The following is a 23,187-nucleotide window of genomic DNA, read 5'->3' on the forward strand; positions in this document are numbered from 1 at the left end:
TAGGGGCGTATTCTGATTTCAAGCAGTCCCTCTTGGATCGTGTGACCGACCTTAGGTGGCTGGGCGAATCCCGACTCACTGCACATTGTATGACGAGGCTACTTTACTTAGAATCACAGCTGAGGCGCTTGGAGCACTTGTTGCGTGTGGATCCGGTGGTTGACGCGGAGCCATTTTTGTCTCACGCCCAGCGTCGGAGGAGGTGGGAACAGGAGGTGCGGGCACGGAACATAGCTGACTTGGAGTCCCACATTAGCCTTTAGACGAACTGGCAATGTTTACTATAGGTCCAGATGGACGTCTTTACCTCTAACATCTCCCGTTTGATGGCGACTCACTGCACATTGTATGACGAGGCTACTTTACTTAGAATCACAGCTGAGGCGCTTGGAGCACTTGTTGCGTGTGGATCCGGTGGTTGACGCGGAGCCATTTTTGTCTCACGCCCAGCGTCGGAGGAGGTGGGAACAGGAGGTGCGGGCACGGAACATAGCTGACTTGGAGTCCCACATTAGCCTTTAGACGAACTGGCAATGTTTACTATAGGTCCAGATGGACGTCTTTACCTCTAACATCTCCCGTTTGATGGCTGAGTTAGAGACAGTGGAGACGACTCTGAGGGGGCTCTACTTTGAGAGCTTGAATGTTGGTAGGGCTATCGAAGAGGTAACTCAAAATCTTGAGATGCTGCATCAGGAAGATTCTGTTGCCACTTCAACCTTCGAGGTTCGGACTCAGAAGGAGGCTGAGGGCAAAGCTCGGGATGACCACACCAGAAGGGTGGCCGCAGTTAAAGCGAGCTTGCGTCCTTTAGTTTGCTGGACCAGGTTCTCAGGGCTAAAGTAGTGTTAAGACATTTTGTTATAACTTATTTGATTGTAAAGTTATAACTTTGTTCAAATATATTTTTTTAAAACTGGATGAATGTTATGCTCTTTTGGTTTCCCAGATGTGTTTGTGCATATACCCCTCCTTATTGCTGATATCTCTTATCCTTCAGCTTTTATCTTTCTCTGTGAGGTCGCCGTGGGCAGCCATGGGCGAATTCGAGCTAAAGGCGGATTCTAAACACAGGTGAGTTCAAGCTATGGGTGAACTCTTGCCACATGTGAATTTTAGCCACATGCGAATCAAGCCCAGGTGAGATGAAGTCTGATTTGGGCTAGCCACGTGTCCGATCGAGGTATCACGTGCTTGCCAGCTGGTTTGATGTTAGTACGTTGCTTCACATTAAAGCTGGTGTGGTGGAAGCTCTTCATTCCTTATGCCCGATCTAGACCGTTGAACGATAGGCGCGCACTTGAGCCGTACGTTATATATTGCTCTCCCTTCTTGTTGAAGAGGTCACGGTGTTCACCGTTCCCTTCTTGTTCAGGATAGCACCACGAGCAAAGACATCTACCTCGAAGAAGATGGAGAACAACGCCTCTTCCTCGGCTCCTGTACCTGACCATAGTCAAGAGTCTCGGCCCTCGGACCTCGCTAATTTGTAGGTCCGGGTTGAGGAATTGGAGAACACCGTGAAGCGGGTGATCTCGCTCGTTGATCAGGGCCGTGGTACCTTCACAGATCTAAAGCAGTCTCTCTTAGATCATGTGGTCTGCATCCAGTGCCAGGGCGACGATAGGCTCACCATGTGTTGTTCGAATAGACTCCTCGATCTGGAGTCACTTTTAACAAAGTTGGAGGATCTTCGGCAGGCAAATTTGGAGTCCGATGTGACGCTATTCTTAGCTTCAGCCCGTCATCATGGAATGTGGTAGCGAGAGTGCTGAAGGCGAGACATAGAAGATCAAGAGTCCCTTATCAGTCGTTTGGATCTTTAGCAACAACTGTTGCAAACTGACATGGAGTCTACCGTTTCCTCGATTCTTTTGGGTATGATCTCGTATGTCAAGGGGGAATCAACCTTGACGGGCCTATGCATTCAAAGCGAGACTGTGCATGGTGATCTTGCAAGGGAGAGGCATATTCTCTCGATGCTACGCCAAGAGGATGTTGCCGCTAATGCTTCTTTCGAGGCAAGGGTCAGGTAGGAGGCAGAGGACAAAGCTTGTGCTATGCATGTGGAGAGGATAGCCACGGTTAGAGCCAAGCTCGCGTCTTTTAAACTTCTAGAATAAGCTCGTAGGATAGGCGTAGATTGAAGATGTCCTATTCAATCTTTTGTTTCTTGGATGTAATGTTATGACTCGCTTAATTGTAAAGTCATAACTTTGTTCGAATGTATTGTCTAGAAATAGCTAATGAACCTTGCGCTTTCTTGATTCCTCAAGACATTGCACACACACTCTTTTCATTTTTTATTATTGTGTTGTTATTCAGCGTCTAACTCATGCAATAGGCAAACTCAATTACCGGCGAGTTTATGCCACAGGCGAAACTCAAGCGCAGGCGAGTTTGTGCTGCAAGCGAAACTCAAGCATAGGCGAGTTTGTGCCACCGACGAAACTTAAACGCAGGCGAGTTTGTGCTGTAAGCAAAACTCAAGCGCAAGCGAGTTTGTACCGCAGGTGAAACTCAAACGTAGGCGAGTTTGTGCTGCAAGCGAAACTCAAGCATAGGCGAGTTTATGCCACAGGTGAAACTCAAACATAGGTGAGTTTATGCCATAGGCAAAACTCAAACACAGGCAAGTTTGTGCTGCAAGAGAAACTCAAGCACAAGCGAGTTTGTGCTTTAGGCGAAACTTAAACATAGGTGAGTCTGTGCCACGCGTCTGCCTACGGACCCAAACGCTTTCCAGCTAGGGTGATGTGGGCATGTTAATCCTCATTAATTACGAAGTGATGGAACACTTCGCCTTTCGCGCTTGATCCGAACCATTGGTTTAGAGTCCCAGAAGCCGAGGCTTTTATGGGTGTCGAACTCAAAACGCCTCTGGAGATCTAAACCGCTTGATTCGTTTGAGCGGGTGAATGTCAACCATTTGATCCTAGTTATATAACGTGTCCACCACACTCATGGTAGAGTTCTCACGCTCACGAAGGTTCGTCTGAAAAAAGTTTTTGCAAAGCCTTCCTTGTCCCGAACAATGGCTCCTGAGACCAAGCCGCATGCTTCCAAGGGCAAGGGGGTCCCTTCCTCCTCTGGCGTTGCTGGTGCCGATGCGGCGTCGACCACCACCGTCAGCCGGACCCCGGGGTCGGCAGTTTTGAGTCTCACCTTGATGCTCAACCTTCTCTGATAGTTGGAGGAGGAATTACGTACGGCGACAACCATTGTCAGCCAAGGCGGTGGTAGCTGCTACGATATTTTCCCCCGCTTAACCGATCATCTCGAGGAGATTCGGCATGTGGGGGCGTCCATCTGGCTAAGCAGTACGGGCGAGAGCTCAATCGTCCAAAGGAGCTACTATTTCGCCTAGAGGAGCTGGTGCAATTTGATCCCAGCGACAAGCCGATACCCCTCGTGATGAGTGCTCTGTTCGAACAAGAAGCTTTGGCAAGACACATCCTAGAGAAGGAGGCTCAGCTTAAACGCCTACGTAAGCAACACCGTGCCTTGCTGGCTAAGATGAATGCCTATCATGATGCTTGCTCTTTCCTGGAGACCGAGTCCACTCGAGGAGAGGAGGATCTGAAGAAGTGGCAGGAGGAAAATGTAAAGGTTCTTCGCCTCGCTACCGAGGAGTCCCAAGCCCTACAAAGTCTGTGTTGGGAAGAGGAGGATGGGGAGGCTGCTCTCGCCAAGCTGTAGCAGAGACAGGAGGAGAAGGTCTGAGCCAGGCACGCCGCGGAGCTTGCGGACGTCAAGGCTAGGATTGCCACATTCACCCTGCTGAAGTTTATTTAGGACATTCTATTTTTGTGTACCGCTGTTACTTGATACATTTTAAAATTCTACCAGTAATAGCAGTTTACGCTTATGGTTATTCACCGTTTTGTGCATGCTGCTTTTCTTTGCTTTTTTGTGTTGATCTATACTTAGGACTTTTTGGTTGATCCTTAGTAGTCATCGCGTTTAACTCGCCTTTAATGTTTGTCGCTTGAGTCGAGCTAGCTACACTATTTTCCGCAGTGTGACGGGCCTTCGAGGAGTTTATCTTAGACTTAGTTCCTAGGATCCTCCTCCACCTTTGGCTGTTTGAAACGTGGGGTTAGGTTAACTCCGACTTTTGCGTTGCAGTTCAGGTGGGTTTAAGACGTTAAAGGTTAACAATCTAACCCAAACAGAGCGGTTGCTTGTGCATGCGACCAAATCAGGATCCTAACAATGACTCACCATTTGGTGAGTTGCTGTTCGGAGATCGGTTGGAGCATGTTGTCTGGTAAGCCACCCTTAATGAACATCGTCGCTTACGAGGACGATGATGTTAAGGTAATCGAATCATTTAGGGATGTGGGAGTGTAACGATTGATTGTTGTAGGAGTCGTTGCATGGTGGACTGCTACCCGTCGATCGTTCTAAGAAATTATTAGAACATTCAGAATAGGTTGAGTCGGTAAGGGATGTATGAGTGTGATGAACGATAGGGGTAGCAACACATCGCATGGTAAGTTATTACTCGGACAGTGTCACTCGTGGGAGTGACGAGGACGGCTATAGGAGGTGATCATTAACGTGATAGAATTTTGTTGCAATTGGAGCAACTATGGGGACCTATCATCCCATGGGAGAGGATCGATAGGTTGATTTTGTCAGAGGTGATAGTTAACATGACGAGATTATTTGTTGTGATGTGAGCAACTCTGTGGGCTTACCATCCTATTGGAGAGGATTGGTAAGTTGATTTTGCCAAAAGTAATAGTTAATGTGATAGTTTTAAGAGATCCATCGTCCAGTTGAATGAGACTGATGGAGGAATGACTATCAGAGGTGGTGATTTACTTGATAATTGACTTTGGTCCTAACTGTAGAAAGATTTGACCGAATGGGGATCTAGGTTACCCCTAAGAACACTATATGTAGCGTCTTATAGGGGTTTCCCGTAAGCAGTGGCTCATACTCATGTACATGACGGAGTATATGAGGTAGGAATAGTTTAGCCTCGTGTACCAGTTGGAGGGAGTAAGGGGCAGTTTAGACTCGTGCACTTGTGGGAGTTAGGGGTAGTACTAAGGGTAGTATTTCTTTAGGAATTTGCCATTGATAGGCATCATGTTCTTATCTCTATTTACTTTAACGAGACAATAAGCTCCATTCGAATAGACTGTCCCTATCACGAATGGTCCTTCCCATTTCGGTTGGAATTTGCCTTTCTTCTTGGAAGTGAGAATCATTGGTCGTCGAACGGTGAGGACCAAATCTCCCTCCTTGAAGGATCGACTCTTGACTTTCTTGTTGAAGGCCTTAGTTATTCGGGCATGGTAGAACTCAATGTACTGTTGGGCTTCAAGCCGTCTTTCATCCAACGTTTCAAGTTCCACGAGACGTCGTTAATGATTATCTTCGATTGTCATTGTAGGTGTCAAAAATTGCCTATGGGTTCCCACACACAGCTCAAGACAAAAAGAACATGATGAACGACATCATCCGAGTCAAAGAAATTTATCTGACAATGATAAAACGCATGAAGCGAATTGGTAAAAGCGCACAAGTTAACAAATTGACGAAATACGCGTAAAGGGGAAAGCAAGTGAACCGAAGGAAATACAAACAGCCAAAAGAGTCAAAAAGACATAACAGCTGGCTAGAAGACTCGCGCCCATACGAGTTATCAAATGGTGACTCGTATAGCTCCGAGTTATCAAATGGTGACTCAGACAGCTCCGAATCAACAAATGGTGACTCGCATACCTCCGAGTCACCACGACTATATGAGCCTCCCAAACATCCCAAACGCGGATTTCAATGCTTTTAAGGATTCTTTCGTTCCAGGACCTCCCCAACTATTTTGAAATTATCCCTATGTGCGGTTGAGCGATTATTTACTACAGATGACGTCAAAACACTTAATCTCATTAGAAAATACGGCGACAAAAACCTATAAATAGAAGCCCAAGGTCTTCATTGGAGAGGATCTGAAATCTAAGGGCGAGGTGCTATCCAGTTAAACAGTAGACCACGAATTTTAGAGGAGAATTGGTAGATCTTGGCGAACTTTTTATAAAGAAAAAGCTTTCGAAAGATTTGAGATTCTCTCTCCCTCTTTTCTTCGGATCAAACTTTGTTTTGATCTCGAGAAGAGCCACAATCTCGCTTGGTCATGATTGTCACTGCTACGATTGTTTCCTTCGTGAAACAAGAGCATAATTAAACTTGTCAACAAGATCTGATCTGCGGTGGACCACGAACTAACGCGTCCCCGGCACAGTCAAAGACCACACACAAAGCAACAGAAGATAAACTACTGCTGCATTTTGTTGGATAAAGTTGTAATCTTTAATTTTCATTGTGTAAGAAGATCTTATAAAAAGATTGACTTTTCTTTTAGTTTGAACTTGTAATTGATAAACAGTGTAACAGGTTCGACAATAATGAAAACGATAACTTTTAACAAAAACAAACTAGCGACCACAATGGGAGTCGACGGCCTTTCTGTGAAGGCTGTGGTGTCACAACCAAGGATTCTCATCCCAGTTGACAAAAAGGTCGAATACGAGTTTGACCAACAAAAGTATGAATAGTATAGTTCTTCCTCCTCCAGATCATCTTCTCCTCAAAAGAGCAAGAAGATCTCTTCCACAAGGAAAGTTTGATGGTCTTCAGATTTGAAGACCTAAGATAATGACCTCTACCCCATCACTATTGCAGTTGCATCTCCCAATGCTCCTATGATACCTGAAGAAGTGGGATCTTCAGATCTGATTCCCTCCTTGGTCAAGAAGCTTACCGCTGAAGGCACGCTAACTCTATCCAAGAGGGCACGTCAAAGACAATGCCAACGCCTTGCACGCCAACTCGCTAAGGCTTTGAAGTCGGTTGATGGGATCCGTTATGAGGCGGACCTGAGGTTTAGGAAGCACCAAACACCACAACAGCAAGCGAGTACATTTTCCTTCAAACCAGCAACGGACAAGTGGGTCCATGTCAAAAGGACCCGTTCAACCCTTGAGGAACACATGCAGAAACACCGCGCATTGCTTGCACATGTAAGAGTCCTTATGCAGGAAGCCAAGAAACTACAAAAAGAAGAGGTGGCCCAAAATCCACCAAAACTACACAAAGTATGGAGGAAAAAGGGGAAAAGGACACCCAAAATAGTAAAAAAAGGGAATTTGCCTCTTACTGACTCGGCCAAGGCCGAGTCACCACCTACTGACTCGGCCAAGGCCGAGCCACCACCTACTGACTCGGCCAAGGCCGAGTCACCACCAATTGACTCGGCCAAGGTCGAGTCATCATTTACTGACTAGGCCATGGCCGAGTCACCAAATGGTGGCCCGCGCCACTTCCAAGCCACTGAGCCTGTTTTTCTCCTATTTCACCTCCTGTAGTCCCTTCTGGACCTCTAACGGCCCCTGTTCCCATCACAACAAGTTCCACACCTCCCTTGAAGCTTCATGATGGTGTGGACTTATCTAGATTCAAAATGAAGATTACAGGTCGTCTCGGTCATCTAAACAAAGACCGAGGCAAAACTCTAATTAAAGAACGCTTGGGTCCGGCAAAGGAATCCCGAACTACTCATCAGACTAGGGCTCGTATGCGTCTTCCCAACAAATCAAAGGTACCTGTAACCGTTCGCCTTGTATTGTGAGTTGAAGTTCAAGACCCCACTAGAGCCTCAAGCTCACAAAGGCGTGGTTTTGAAGGAGTGACTCTTGGAAATGCTAATGAAGCATTATATTCTCAAAAAGAAGCGTATTCGTCAGAAGATGACCACATTAAATTGGGAAAATTATACCCACACATGATAGGTTGCTTCGATGATCACATCGATAAGTTGTACTATCAGGATGGGGGTACACATAAATCTCGAAAGAGAAATATATGGGAAATGGATTCCCACTGTCCATGTACCAATCTCATCAAGGCAGTATTATCAGAATGTAACTACCCCGAAACCACTCCACAAAGGGTCTCAGTATTTAAAAGATTTTGTACCAAACGTCAAGACCTAAGTCAAGGCATTTTCTTAAAAGAAGACAGGTTGTTCAAGACGATTAACTTCCAGAAGTATCCGCCAACATGACTGGTAAAGAGAAGGCAACATAACGCTTCAGTCCTAAACCGTTTGCAGAAGTATCACAGTGCATTACTTGGCTTCAGTCTGGAACTGTCAGACCTAGACCTAGGAGGTCACCATCCTCAGAAGACGAAACTTTAGATGCTTGCTTTGCGTTGGCTTCGATGATACGGCATCTAGTGCAGGACAATCCTATGAGTCGTTTATGATCAGCACAGAACAAATGACTAAAATTCTAGGGGATGCTCTAGCCAAGAAAAAAGAGAACTTCAAATTTGAAATGGAGATGGCTATGTAGGAGATGAGAGATATGCACCGCCAACAAATTGCGGCAATGACGAATCAGCAAGGAGAGTCCAGCCGACGCAATAATCCTAGCCAAGTTGATAGTGATCGAGAAGTAGACGAGGATATTCACATCGAGGCCCCTCTTGTTGACAACAATACTGGGGGTGAATGACTCAAGATGAAAGAGCTCGAAAGCAAGATTAATGCTTTAATGTCTGCTCAAGAGGTAAAGAAGACCGGTATTCACATCCTTATCCAAGGGAATGTGAATCAATTCCGTAACAAGCAAAGTTCAACCTGATTAACTTCACGCCATTCGACGGAAGAGGTTCACCCACCCAACACTTAATTTATTTCAAGTCTCACCTAGGGGTCATTTCAGACAATGAACTTCTGATGGTATGATCATTTGTGGGAACTCTTCACACAGCCGCCTTTGATTGGTACTGTCGACTCAAGACAGGAAGTATCAATAGCTGGGATGATATGGAGACTATGTTTCTCACCAACTTCTTCGATGATGACACTGAAGTGTCAATTGGGAAACTCTTTGATGAGAAACAGAAAGACGGAGAACTAGTTGAGAACTTCATTAAGCGTTTCCGAAATAAGGCAATGAATTGTCAAGATCTGGTCACGGAAGAATTTATTCTCCAAACATGCCACAACAACCTTTCCTTGAACGTATTAGAAGTTATGGGTATGACACCATCCAAAACATGGAAAGAGTTGAAGGTACGAGGGGAGCAAGCTGAACGCTTTCTTAAGAGGAAGAAAACTGAAAGGGGTCAGCGGGCCTATAATGCCCCAAAACAGAACTTCACCCCTCATGGTAAAGGTAAGGTGTAGTCAAATACAGTGGATGCAAATCAGATATTTTAATTACAACTCCAACAGCAGCCGCAACAACAAACGTCAAAGCAGCAAACACCTCAATGGAAAGCAACAAAAGACTATTGAGCCAAAGTTCCCAAAAGAGTATTCTTTCCAGGATGATGAGGTTCCTAGTATCTTCAAATACTTGTTAGAGAACGATAAAATTAAGCTACCCCCAATCACCGTTCATGAGGGGGCTAACAAGACTACAGATCTGTAATATTATGCATTCCACATGACAGTTCACCACCCCACAAAGACATGCTATGCTCTCAATGATGAAATTCCAGCCCTAATCGATGTGGGTATTATCACTCTAAAGCAGCCCAAGAAAAAGAAAGTGGGTGCAAATGCGGTCTTTATCAGTTTTGGCTCGGTTCCTATGTCATGGTTCCAACAAAAGCCTATGTCAAAAGTAAAGGTGAAAACTATTAACGATGATCCTCATGGACAACGCCAGAAGGGACTTATGCAGCACACGACTCCTAATGGCAAAATTCTTTGGGTCCATCCATATTTGCTCAATGATGAACAATGGACAAGTTCCTCATCTAAGAAGAAGTCCAAAAGTAGGGAAAAATCTTGTTGTCCTGCTATGGCAATTCCTAAAAAAGATGATGAAGGTATTCATACTCTATCACTTTCCGATGACGAACAAGAAGTTTTCACTACTAGGGGTGGGAACGAATACCACAACAAATATTCTGAAGCCTCTGACCCAAATGCTAAAACATTGGCTGAGCTGGAGGTAGCTACAACTCCCCCTGCAACTACAGGGAAATCCCAGCAACAATCAGCTAATAAGCAGAAAAAGAAATTACCCTAACAACAGGAGGCTCAGAACCCGAAGCAGTCTCGATTCAATCGCCCGATTAGGAGAGATAAAACAAGGAGTTCAAGCACACCTACTGCTTTGACGTTATGACTCAGCTAGCCAACATTCCAGTAAGAATAACCTTGTATGAATTGTTGCGCCTCTTTAAAGATACGAGGGAAGCCTTGCAAGAAGCCCTGGCTGATGTCGACGTATTCCTCAATCACATCAAACCAGTTCTCAAAGATCCGGAATCACTAATTCAACACTGCGATTTGACGGCCAAGCAGTTCCCTTGCATAACATTCACCAAAGATGACATGCAAGTCAGAAACTCAAAACATGATAGGCCTTTATACTTCACCGGATACATAGGCTCCCTCAAAACATGATAGGCCTTTATACTTCACCGGATACATAGGCTCCAGCGTTATCAACCAGATCCAAGTTGATCCGGGTTCCGCTGTTAGCATCATGCCGTTCCGACTGCTGTATAATCTTAGGATTCTTGCAAGCAGATTATCCTCGACAGGCACCATCATCTACAGATTCACTACCAGTGGGTCCAGACCATTAGGTAAAATCCAGATAAATTGCCAACTTGGAGATTTAAAATCCGAAGTCATGTGCTACGTGATCGATGTTGAAACCTCTTATAATTTACTATTAGGTCGACCCTGGATCCATGGTAATCTTATAGTCCCCTCAACTCTTCATCAGTGTCTAAAATATGGAGATGCTAGTAATGAGAATAAGATGGTGATAGCAGATAAGCAACCTTTTAAGGGGTTAGAAAATTACTTTACTTACTCCCTTCTTTACGTTGTTGAATCCGACATGGAATCATCAGCCCAAGGCATGGATAGCGGAGAGGAAGTCGATACGGAAGCTAGGTTTGATTACAATGATAGTTTTGTACTAAATGACATTGTACCCTTTGTAATCAGTCCTGACAACGGTGAATCGTCAGACGATAGTTGTAATTGCCAACTTTCCAAAGAAGTAATAAATGATGACTTAGAGTATTCTCTGTGTCTGGATGATGTAATGCAGGGATTAGGGATTATACGAGAACCCTAACATACACATGCCTCTTCGGTCATCCTGCTTAAGATCAAAGCATGTTCAAGGCTCATTTCGAACAACGCTCATCATTCCTGCCAAGGCAGGGGGTGGAAAAGAGTTAGTTTTTGGTAAATGGAAGACGTTCCCATCGTCAAATCCGTTTTTAAAGGAAAATAACGATGAAGAGAAACCCCGACCTCATCTCTCAAAATATAGTTAACAATCGCGTGATTTAATGAAGAAATGGGGATATAATTTCACGCTTGAAGAGGGTCTCTGTTTTGGTCGAGGCCCACGAGTCCCAACTCGTCTAGCCTATATACCGAAAGGAAAACCCGACAATTACTATGGCTATAAAAAGGGCCTTGGCTATGCTTCTTCATCCAATGAAGAATGTTGCTGGCAAGTCCTCGATCAATTAGCAAATAAGGACGGATATTCATCCGATTCTTCCAATTAGGATTATGAAGTTAGTATTGGGGAAATATTCAAAAGCTTGATGTCAAATATGGCCATAATCAATCCTGCCACAATGGAAGAAGACGATCAATTGCCCACTTGGGAAGACCCGTGGATTCATCATCTGAATATGACGATCAATTGCCCACTTGGGAAGACCCGTGGATTCATCATCTGAATATTCAGTACGGGGATCGTTTCGAGCAAAGGGAACCACTTGGGAAGACCCGTGGATTCATCATCTGAATATTCAGTACGGGGATCGTTTCGAGCAAAGGGAACCCACCGAAGACAAAGTATTCCAGGTAAACATGGGAGACGAAGAGAATCCGAAACCCATATTCATCAGTGATAGTCTTCCACCAGACAAGAAAGAGGAGTTGATTGCCCTTATTAGGGAATATATAGACATCTTTGCTTGGAGTTATGAGGATATGCCCGGACTTGACACAAACGTAGCAATGCACCGCCTCAACATCAAATCAGATGCCAAACCCGTCAAACAGGCATAGAGACGGTTTTGTTTGTAGATTATGGAGGCAATTGAGGCAGAAGATAAGAAATTGATTGACTTTTGTTTTATCAGAGAGGAGCAACATCCCGATTGGTTGGCAAATATCGTACCGGTCCTTAAGAAGAATGGGAAAATTAGGATCTGTATCGACTTCAGAGACTTGAACACCGCTCCCAAAGGATGATTTTCCTCTTCCAATCACAGATGTTGTTATAGATAACATGTGCGAATTTGAGAGAATGTCCTTTATGGACGGATTTTTGGGTTACAATCAAATAAAGATGTACCCGGATGACGAAAAAACACACCACATTCAGAACTCCTCTCGGGGTCTTCTGCTACACGGTTATGCCTTTCGGATTAAAAAACGCAGGCGCAACCTATCAACGAGCAATGTTAAAGATTTTCCAAGAACACCTTCAGAAAAAAACATCGAATGCTATGTCGACAACCTAGTCGTGAAGAGTCATAATAAAAATGACCATATCAGAGATTTGAGGACGATGTCCAGCGGTAAGTTTCTGGGATTCGTCGTCACTATGAAGGGTATCCGCATTGACCCCGACAAAGTAAAAGCAATAAATGAATTGCAACCCCCAAGGAACCTTAAAGAACTTAGAGTATTGTAATGGCGGCTGCTAGCGTATATTCGTCGTTTCATCTCGAATCTATCCGGGAAATGCCAACCGTTTTCTAAACTCACCAAGAAAGGTGTGTCGTTCATTTGGGATGATACTTGTCAAAAGGCATTCAAGGATATTAAAGCATATTTGGTGAATCCTCTTATTCTCGTGGCACTGAAATCAGGTAAACCGTTCTTAATTTATATTAAGGTGATTAACCACTCGTTAAGTGCTTTGCTCACACAAGACGATAACAACGGTCACGAACAGGCCGTCTATTACTTAAGCCAAACTTTGGTAGGTGCTGAGTCTCGATATCCAATGATCGAGAAGGAATGCCTCGTTTTGGTGTTCGCCATCCAAAAGATACGGCACTATCTCGTTGGACAGACAATCTATGTCATTTCAAATGTTAACCCAGTTCGGATATTCATGACACAATCGGCCTCTATGAATTGGAGATTAGCAAAATAGGCCCTACTCCTGTCCCAGTATGATTTGCACTTCAAACAACAGAAGTCAGTCAAAGGATAGGCAGTTTGCAATCTCTTGGCAGCTAACCCTACAACTGATGCAGCCAAATTGTATGAAGATTTGCCAGACGAAACCCATGAGGTCAATGTTACTTCTCATCAACACATTTGGCAATTGTACTTCGACGGTGCTTCCTGAACAATTAACACGGCTAGCACTCCTGGTAATTCTAATATCTCTACAGGAGTCGGATTCGTCCTAGTCTCCCCGGAGAAGCACGTGATACCCCGAGCCTACACATTGATAGGAAAATGCTCCAACAATGTAGCCGAATACAACGTGCTGCTTATCAGACTTAGCTTTGCCAAAGAGCTGGGGGTCAAATATCTTGAAGCTTTTGGTGATTCTCAATTGATAGTTAATCAAATTAGAGGAGAGTATGAAGTTAGGAATCAAGACTTGATATCGTACCATAAGGTGGCTATCGAGATGGCAGGTTCGTTTGAGGAATTCTTCATCGTATACATTCCACGTCTCCAAAACACGTATACAGATGCATTGGTAGCATTAGCAGTATCTTTGGAGCAACCTCCCGACACAGGACAATGGGTTACCATCAAAACTCATCAACTTTTTGTGCCAGAATGCGCTTTGGAAAGCAAAGAGGTGCACACGGCCAAGATTGAACTCGAACCTCGAGATTGGCGATTCCCTATTATCAACAACATCGTGCATGGAATTTTACCAGCAAGATGTAAAAGAAAGAGGCTCGGTGCAATGAAGGGCACCAAGATTCTATTATAACTCAACAACCCGAACATTGTATCGATGCGCATACGACGGATTACTGCTTTGATGCCTCTCAACAAAAGAAGCGGAAGAAGCTATCAAAGAAGCTCATGATAGAACTTATGATGCACATCAACCCGGTCCCAAGCTTTGTGATCGTCTCAAAAGAATTAGGTATTATTGGCCAACTATGGTCAAGGATGCGGTTGACTACGCCCGACGGTGCTACGCGTGCTAAATACACGCAAATTACATGCATCAACCATCGGAACACCTACACCCATTAGCCACTTCATGGCCATTCGAGACATGGGGAATGGATATCGTCGGTCCTATCTTCCCCCTGTCAGTAAAAGGTGACCATTTTATTTTGGCAATCACCGATTATTTTTCAAAGTAGGCTGAAGCAGTTCCACTAAAAGAAGTAAAGACTAGCAACGTTGTCAGATTAATCAAACATCATATCATCTATCGATATAGAGTTCCGAGATAAATCGTACACGACAATGGTCCTCAGTTTGTAAGCAACACCTTCATCAAATTTTGCGGGAATTTCAGAATTGAAGATGTCTCATCGACGGCTTACAATCCCACGACAAATGGATTGGCTGAGGTATTAAACAATACAATCATAAAGATTTTGTCAAAGCTTGTGAGAACCAATAAGCGAGACTGGGATGATAAACTTGGTGAAGTCCTTGGGCCTATCGTACTACAATCCGCACACCTACTAGGGTGACTCCGTACTCACTAATATATGGATGCGAGGCAGTTCTTCCCTTGGAAATTCAGATTTCCACCCTTCTTATCGTTCTCGCAACAGGGATGACGACAGAGGAACAACACAAGAAAAGTCTCAAAGAACTTGAGATGTTAGACGAGAGGCGCTTGGAAGCTCAGCAGCAGATCGAATTTTACCAAGCCAGAATTTCTCGTGCTTTTGACAAAAAGATTAAGAAAAGAAGCTTCAAGGAAGGAGATTTGGTCCTAGCCGTCCGGCGGCCAATGATACTTAACTCTAAGAAAAAAAACAAGTTTCAAGCTAAATGGGAAGAGTCATTTGCGATAGAGACAGTCTACTCCAATGGTGCATACCGTCTAGTCACCCAAGACGGTGACAAGATCATGATGCCAATAAATGGGAAATTCCTAAAAAAGTACTATCCTTAGTACGCTCAGGATAACTCGCTAAAACGAGAAGTTCCTGGAGAATACTGTACAGGGTGTTCTTAAGGACAACTTGTTAATATTCCCTCAAACTCCCATTGTTGTTGTCGATTTACACTCTTCACCACAAAATCCCTCACTGATCAAATTAATTGACGGTGGGTCCGCTAAAATTCTTCCTGGTTTACTCCACTCAAAATCCCGCTACATCTGTGCGCTCAACACTCCTATGGTTAGAGTCTAGATATAGTGCTCAGAATTTTAATCTCTTGATCATTGATAATTGTCAAACCCCTTCGTGTTAAGTATTTGTCACTTAACACCGAGAACTCCCTTCGAGTGATTTGTACGAATCAACATTCTCACTGTAATTTGTACTTCCACTCTCACTGTTTATTTGGTCAAACCTTCCTATAGTTAGGACTACAGGCACAACCAAAATCCCCTCTCGATTCCTTCAATGAATGAGAGGTCCTCAAATTGAGTGACCAAACTTATAAAAGTAAGGGTCATCTCAAACTCTTCATTTGGTCAAACCTTCCTATAGTTAGGACCACAACCAAAACCAAATTCCCCTCTCGATTCCTTCAATGAACGAGAGGCCTACTTTTAAGTCGAATTCTTTCCTTTCGATAAACGAAAGACCTCTACGCCAGTTGAACGACCAAACCTATAAAAGTTAGGGTCGTCTCAGTACCTCCTCTTGGTCAAAACCATCGAATGGTTGTGGCTCAAGCCGAGATTTCTTTATGATAAACGAAAAAAACTCTCATCCCTTTCCCCTTCAGTCAATCCTATAAAAGTTAGGGCTGAAGTCGAAAACTCGTCTTCAAGTCAGGTAACCAATCCTATAAAAGTTAGGGTTATCTGAATTTTTTAATTCTCGGAGTGGAGATCCCATTCTTAGTTTCACCTCACAGATTCTCAAAATAAAAATCCCACTTTGAGTTTCTTTTACAACCAGAGATAGAATATAAAATTCTTCCTCCCGGTATCTGGTTCACTTCTACCCCAAGAGAAGGTTCGGAGATAGAATGTAAAATTCTTCCTCTCCAGTGTCGAGTTTTTCTTTGCCCCAAGAGAAGACACCACATTTCAACACTAATAATCCGTGACTTACACACAAGGGGAATTTTATCCTGAATCTTAAGTAGGGATAATTCAGTGCCTAACACGCGTTGCCAGTTTAGTCTTTCACCGATTAAAAAAGACACCATAATACAAGTTTGGGAAATTTTATCTCGAATCCTAAGTAGGGATAAATCAGCGCCTAACACGCGTTGTCGGTCAGTCTTTTGCCGTAAAAAGGACAAAAGCCTACATATTCTACATTATGGTAGGTTGTTATTAATAACACTGTAATCCGTGCCTTACACACGCGGAGAATTTTTTCCTGAATCCTAAGTAGGGATAAGTCAGCACCTAACACGAGTTGCCGGTCAGTCTTTTGCCATAAAAAGGACAAAAGCCCACATATTCTACATTGTGGCAAGTTGTTATTAATAACACTATAATTCGTGTCTTACACACGCGGGGAATTTTATCCCGAATCCTAAGTAGGGATAAGTTAGTGCCTAACACACATTGCCGGTTTAGTCTTTTACCGATTAAAAATAAGACACCAGAATCGAAGTCTGAGGAATTCTATCCTGATGCCTAAGAAGGGATAAGTCAGCACCTAACATGTGTTGCCGGGTGGTCCGTTCCCGTAAAAAATGACCAAGTCTATGTATTCAATATCGTAGCGCTAAGTCTAAGAGTGTTCATTCCGTTAGCACAACGTTACATATGAAACCGACTTAGACAATTCGCATGCTAGCCCGACCCAACGGTAGTCAGTAAAGGCTCATCAAACCCATAAAAGGCTAAAGATTTTCCAAGAATCATATAAGTATTACTATTGATTATTCTAAGAAGAATGGAAAAGTCATAATAAGAATGAAAGTACACTAAACAAAAATATATTTTCATTAACAAAATCAAGCATTCATATACAACAAATCGCGGTCACTCTACATCAAGCTTATGACTAAGGATTTGTTGCTCTAATTTGGATAATTCTTCGACATAGGTCCGCTCAAGATCACATTGCAGTTCCGCCTTGAAAGACTCTTCAGAGATAGATAAAATTCTAGCAGCTTCCTCCTCCATTTTATCTAACCTCTCTTCCAAGAGCGTCACCTTGCTAGATATCACAAGTCTGCCATGCTCTTCCCCGGCCCTAGTCACCTCAAAAATAACCCTTCTCTCTTCTGCCTCTGCAAGCTTTAGCTTAAGCTTTGCTATCTCTGTGTCGATAGAAGCTATGGAAGAATCAAGCTCGTGTACATGGGCCAATCTCTCAGAGAGAACCTCCTTTACCTAGTTGACCATTTTCTTTATGCTTGGATCCCGAGCTCGGTAGATGCTCGAGCCTCACGTCGGGATTTTAGACGGGTCTCTATCCGGGTAGCAACATAACCAGGAGCACTAACGGATCGGAGCTCTTGCAACTTTTCAAATTCATGCTCTAACCGCTTCAAGTCATCGGTTAAAGAATCTGCGATTCTCGGTGAGCCGGCGTCCCTCACTAAGGCTATTTTGCGCTTGAGAAAAGGTTAGAACTGATGGAAAGGCAACCCTTTCTATAAAAGTTGGTCGATCAATGACCTTACGAAATTGAAAAAGTGGCTGACCTCCAAATAGAGGATGAGCTTTTTCGAATCATCATCTGACAATAACGCCTTAACCATGTCCTAGAGTTGGGACGACAACCCTAAAAGAAGGAGAAGAGATGAATATTATAAAATATAAAATAATTCTATGTTAAGACATGGCGCAAAATTTACCAACACCTGCAGAACTTTCTTCAGTTAAATGAACCACATCTGGTTCCGTTTGCCCGATTTCTTGAGTCGTAGGTAACACGGTTGGTGTAGCAACCGTCGAAGTACCAACTTCTTCGGTTGGTCTCACGGTTTGTTCAGTTAAGTTCCCCTAACAGTTCCAACACTCGCGGTAGCTGGTATCTCCGAAAGAGGGGGGAGTTGCATCTCGGGAGTCAATGACCCGGCCTCGACGACAATTCCTGCCAACAGCAAGAAATTGAGACCTTTAGATTCATCAGACTCTCCAATAAGAGTAGTAGTATCAGTCTCAATGATTGGTCCTACGATAAGGTTAAGTGGAAACCGACAAATGAATCTATAACACGGGAATAAAAATCATACCAGCAGGTGAGTCAATCATGTTTATTGGTTCGACAGCCTCACGCTGGGCTTGTTCAGACAACATGTCTTCAAAAAGCCTGTCATCAAAATCCAAAGAGACGGAAATCGGATCAGGTGAAGGTACACTCGTTTCTCCGAGGGCAGCATAATAAAGAGCTCCCTTATCGCCTAGATCCTCTGCTAGAACACCTACATAGAATCAAAGTGTTAAAGAAGAAAGAGGAAAAGCCAAGAACACGCAATAAGAAGAAGTGAAATTTACCTTCAGCAATTGTGCCGAGTTCCTCAACTTTAGTCCTTGGAACCACTTCTTGTAATTTTTCTAAGAGGGTAAGAAGTATAGAAACGATTAGCGGAGACACAAATTCTGAATCGTTCAATTCCCGCCAAATGAAGGACCTATCACTGATGTCAAATATACCAGGATCTTCGATCCTTTCAATGGTATCGGGTCCAACACTGGAGTTTACAATAGCCTCAACATTTGTACCTGCTCCAACACATGCAGGTTCTTTAGTCATAACTTCATCCATTAGTTGGGAGAAGTTAGACATTTCGAAACCATCAAAGCAAGGAGAGAGAGGATCATATTCCTTTTCACCTTCTTCGCGACCTCCTAAGACACGAGAATGAATAAGTCTAGGAATTAATTAATAGAATAGTTAAAAGATCATAAAAAGTTGAAACGTTACCTTCTCCACCGATAGATATGTCAGTGGTAGGTCTTGTTTCTAGAGTCGGGAGTCCAACATGTCACTTGGAAGCTAACTTTTTACGTTTAGTAGACGGAACCTCCTCCGAATCAATAACTCGATCATGAGTAAATTTAGAGCGCAATTCTCGCCCCGAACCGACTTGAGTTGAAGGCTAAGAGCTCGTCTAACATATGGGATGAGGCCTTTCATCTTCTCTCTCTTCTTCGGAAGCTACACTTAGGATTTCAACCCATATCTTGTTACGATAAGTGCGTATAACTCGCACTCTTGGCTTCCTCAGAGCCGGTGAAGGCTTAGGTAAGCTAGAGCAGCGAGCATGAGCAGCCAACACTAACTCAAATAATTCTAAAGAGAGAGAATCCGACAGATTATTTTCCTGCTCCTCGTGATCACTATCGGCTTTAGTCTCCTACCCACCCGCAATCTCAGTTTCTGTGATCTTGTCACTAGAAGTAGAGGTAGCTTCTTTTTGCTTCCCCTGGTCAGAAACACCCGCATGCTCTTTTGATCTTGTCACTAGAAGTAGAGGTAGCTTCTTTTTGCTTCCCCTGGTCAGAAACACCCGCATGCTCTTTTCCTCTTCTTTTTTGGAATTCAGCCTCATACTCCCCTGGTCAGAAACACCCGCATGCTCTTTTCCTCTTCTTTTTTGGAATTCAGCCTCATACACCATCCTGTTGACCCTATAGTTTTGATGATGATTTAACAAACAATTTATTACTAATAAAATTTCTAGTGTTTTGTGTTTATGTTCCTTTTTTAGGTATTTCAACACGCGTTAATCAAGCATTAAAGATTCAAGTTCATTTGCGTGGATTTACCTAGGTATATGTTTAGTTTACTTACATATATAGTATGATTATATCTAAGCTCAATATATATACACTTAACACGATTTTTGACGTTTTCTATCATATAGATGATTTTTCATTAAACGTTGTTAAAATACTTTATCTCATGTTTACAGCTCCTTCATACTCCACTATATACATATATTATATGCACAATATATATATGAATATTTACAAGTCCTATATCAAAGTTCACTTTCATAAAATTACAGGTTTTCTAAGCATTCTTCAAAAACAGGTAGTTTTTACAAACGAAAATTAATTTTCCAGAAATTCTTTTTCAAACATGTTTATTTCATCATTTAGAAACTTTCCCCAAAGTTTCACTATTTTTGGATATGATTTGATATTTTTAACGAATTTTCAAAACTGCCCAAAACCTGTCAATTTTGTGTATATCAGAATTCGGTCGACCGGTACGGTCGGCCGACAGTTATTCCTTTTCATAGCATAGTTCCAGAGAGCCTTCCGGTCGACCGCACCGATCGACCGAGAGAATTTTCGGTCGACCGAAATCTACGTCGGTCGACCGCCAGCTTTAAAACTTCGTCTCTCTGGGTTTTTGAACTAATCAGTCGACCGTACCGGTCGACCGACGAATTGTCAGAATGAGCCTAACGGCTAGTTTTTTTCAAATGGACTTTTTGGTCTTTTACTTATTTTTAGCTGTTGTATTGGGGTGCTATATATACTCCATTACTGCTCTTCTTCTCCAATATCCAAGAAATCCAAGTTTGTTGTTTAACAAGTTATTAATCGCGTTTAAGAGCTGTTTAAGAGTTGTTTCATCAATCTGTTTTCAAGAGAAGTTTTTCTACAACAAGAAGAGGCTTTCAAACCCTATTGGAATCATCATTTCTTCAGCTCTTCTTGTTCATTGAGAAGTTTTCTAAACTCTTTCCTATATAGCTTATTATTTCACTTTCATTTGATTAAGCTATATTCATTGAGTTATATTTATTGAGTTTCATTCACTATTATCACACACACTTATTGAGCTTGATATTCTCATATTATATATTGTGGGTTGTAGTGTGGGATTTAGTGAGTGTGAGCTTTATTGTGTTCTCACTTGTTAATTGAGAACAAATCATTGTATTGAACCTTTATTTGTGAGATTCACTTGTAACACACTTGTACACCGAGAGAAGTGTGAGGAGAGAGAGACGGGGTCAAATCCAATAGGAGTGGCGTCGATTGACGAACCTAGGGAGAGGTTGTAATCGAGCACTTGAGGAGGAGGACACGGGCTAGGTTCCTACACTTAGTGTGTAAAGTGTGTTTGTTGAGTGATTGTGTAGTGTGAGAGTTTTCGGTGAACTTGTAAACCGAGTGTGTAGAAGTTCCGGCTTCCAAACCGGATTGTGATAGTGGATATCTCCTCGAGGTGAGGAGCGGGGACGTAGGTCGTGGGGACCGAACCTCGTAAACATATCGTGTGTTTGTGTTTTGCTTGTCTCACATTTTATTTGTGCATATTCTTATTACTCTTATTATTCTTATTGTTCTTATTGTTCATATCTATCTCTTGCAAGAACATATTGATCAACATAATTTTAATTGCTATTAATTGAGATTAGATTAGCATAAGACCCTAATCACCCCCCCTCTAGGGTCTAACAATTGGTATTAGAGCTTGGTGCTCTTTGATTTAAGGACTAACCGCCTTGAGTTAAAGATCCAAGTTATTACATTTGTGCCAATCTAATTTTAATTACATCGTGCTTCTTGCATTTCATCTATATGGATATGTATGATTCATCTTGTTTAGGATATGCTGTTAATATTGCTCCTCGTTTGGATAATTTCCCCTATGCTCAATGGCGTATTAGATTCAAACTTTTTGTTCAATCTAATCAATTTGATTTGTGGGAAATTATTGAGGATGGCTATGTTGTTCCCATCTTGGAAAAATCCAAATGGTGTGATAATGATAAAAGATTGTTTAACATGAACAAGCTTTTGTTAGAATATTTGATTAGTGCCTTTCACTCATCGTTTTCTAATAAATTTGCTAATTTTGATAGTGCCCACGCTTTATGGAAATTTATTGAAGCACATGAAGGGAAATTGGAGGCTATTAAACAAGCACTGGAAAATCTTGCTTTGAGTCCTAAGGAAGCCTCATCCCCATGTACATTACCACTAAGTGATAACCTTAGTGAGGTATGCGATAACGATGATAATATTACTTTTGATGAACTTGCTCTTGAGTTTGAAAAATTACACAATCGCTATATTGATATAAAGAGCAAGTATGTTAATTTGAAATCCATTCATGAAACACTAGCTACCAAGTTCAATTTTATTGCAAATGAAAATTCTAGTTTGCTTCATGAAAAATCGTAATGCTATGTTAGAAGTAGATAAGTTGAAATCTATGATGAGTAATCTTGTTTATCCTACTTCTAGTAGCAATGCTTGTATGCACAATGATGAGTTGAATCAAATGACAAAAAGAATATCTACCTTAGATTCAACACTAAACACTTGTATTGCTAATAATAAAAAGCTTATGGACTTATGTGCAAAGTTCAATGTTAATTCTTCTAAGAAACCTATTCACTATGCACATATGTATGACAAGATTCACAAATGTTCTATTTACGGTCATAAAGGCCATTTAGCTCAATTTTATCATAATGCACCAAAAATTGATAAGCCTATTCATGATTGTGCATCCCATCAAGCTTCTACATCACATACATATGTACACACACATAGTGTAAATCATAAACATGCTCATGTATATAAATGTGATTATTGTGGTCGTTTTGGTCATTTGGCCATGTTTTGTTTCGATTTGAAAAGAAATTCTCATTTGCAAAATAATTACAAAGGAAAATCTATTTTTGCAAATGAACCACGTGCATTCTATTTCGGTCAACGTAAACCATTTAAACCTCTACATTACACAAATTGCAATCGTATGGGTCACGTTTACAATTTCTGTTTTGATCGTATTCGTGCACAAAACATGCCCAAACGGGTTCATAACCCTAGGGCCTTGGATTTAAATGATAGGGGTCATGTCCCAAGTTCTAGTGGTACCAAAATGATTTGGGTACCAAAAAGACTTATATAGTATTTTTTTTGTTTTGTTTTTTTATTTTGAATAATTTCTTTTTGGCTTTGAATGAAAAATTATATTCCTAATATTAAAAATAAATTATCTGCATGATTTCACAATTAAAATACTTATATATACCTTATAAAACTTTAAGTATTTTATAAAACATATTTCCAAAAGGTCTGTTTTATAAAATCTCTC

Source organism: Asparagus officinalis, chromosome 2 (assembly GCF_001876935.1).
Source record: "Asparagus officinalis chromosome 2, Aspof.V1, whole genome shotgun sequence".
Classification (NCBI taxonomy): Eukaryota; Viridiplantae; Streptophyta; class Magnoliopsida; order Asparagales; family Asparagaceae; genus Asparagus; species Asparagus officinalis.